This window comes from Piliocolobus tephrosceles, chromosome 17, assembly GCF_002776525.5.
Source record: "Piliocolobus tephrosceles isolate RC106 chromosome 17, ASM277652v3, whole genome shotgun sequence".
Lineage (NCBI taxonomy): Eukaryota > Metazoa > Chordata > Mammalia > Primates > Cercopithecidae > Piliocolobus > Piliocolobus tephrosceles.
Genome location: NC_045450.1, coordinates 68,920,887 through 68,922,605, shown reverse-complemented (window position 1 = coordinate 68,922,605; position 1,719 = coordinate 68,920,887).

The window sequence follows — 1,719 nt, the reverse complement described above, 5'->3', positions numbered from 1 at the left end:
TTTTTTTTTTTTTTTTTTTTTTTTTTTTTTTTTTTTTTTTAGTAGAGACGAGGTTTCACCATGTTAGCCAGGCTGGTCTCTAACTCCTGACCTCAGGTGATCCCCACGCCTAAGCCTCCCAAAGTGTTGGGATTACAGGCGTGAGCCACTGGCATAAAACGCATATTTTTATGTACACATGTGCATTGGAAAATGTGAAGAAATACACACCAATACATTAGCATTGGTTATTTCTAGGGGGTGGCATCAGGAATCCTCCCTTTTTTACTTGCCTCTGCTCTCCCATTTTTCTATAAATGACAGCTCACGTATATAACATGATGAAGAACCTCTCTAGCATTGAAATGGGATTACAGGAGAAGTGTTTGACCTACCAAAAGGAATGGAACTGTTTTCCAAGATTTTGCAAAATCATTTGTTTTAGGTCAGTTCAATGGAACTGTTTTCCAAGATTTTGCAAAATCATTTGTTTTAGGTCAGTTCAATTAATCACATTTATTTAGCTTCAGAGAGGCCAAGGACTAAAATCTGACCCCCATGGGTACTAGGCATCTCGACCTAGGTTCCTATGCAACTTACTGCCTCAGCAACACACAGCTTCCCCTAAAGCAGAAGAAACCAAGGAACAGTGAGTGTGGGCCCGCACAGCCCCTCCCCGTCCTAGGAAAGCAGCATGCATGTGCCCAACACACACATGCACACACACACACACACACACACACACACACACACACACACACACCCTTGAGCAGGTAAACCAGGTGTCACCTTCTGCCCTAAAATCCAGTGGATGCAACCTCACAACAGTCTAGAACTAAAGCCCTGGTGCCCGGCATGCCACTGGCACATAGAATGGAATATGCGGCTTTCATTCAATAACAAGGTAGAGTGGAATAAATACCTAAATAAGTGGAATACAGGGAATGAAGGAAATGAAAAGGAATGAAGTGGATAAAATGGAGTGAAATGGACTATCATGAATGAATAGAATGATAAAATCAGAGGCATGGCCTAGAGTGAATAAATACCATAGAACTGCCTGAATCACAAGATACAGTGAATGCATGGGATGAATGAGTGGGAGGAGGTGAAATGGAATGAACGTGTGAATTGAATGAATAAAACAAGACATAGTTGCTGACCTCAAGGGGTTCATGCTGTAGGGGGAAGGAGACCAGTAAGCCAAGAATTATAGGAGCTTTGCCCCATGTCCCGAGCTAACAGGCCAGCTGTGGAACACAGAGCAGTTGATCTTGTGGTGTCTTACACATGGTCCTGTTGACCCTCACAGTGGACGGACAGCTATGTAATGCAGCCTCCTTCATTAGTTCCTGTTTGCAAATGAAAAAACGAGACGGGGGCACCTTTTATCTATTCCCTGGAAACAGTATTTCCAGATTGGGTTCCCAGGAAGCAGACCCTGACACAGATCTGCAGGCAGGAGGTTGATCAGGTTATGCTCTTGGGGCCACGTCTGTGGAAAGGGAGCAGGAGGTGAGGGAAGAAGTTGGCTGGGACACAGTCTCAAGGAGAGCCTCAGCCAACCTCATGGTGGGTTCTGAAGCTGGAAGAGCCTTCAGAGGTGCCCTGGGGTTGGGCGAGGGGGCTGGGCCTTACACCCAGCCACATACCTCCCCACACTGGCCAGTCATGGGACACAGGCCACTTTCGGGGAGGGCAGCATGAAATGTATGAGTTCTTCCTACATTTCCTTCCTGG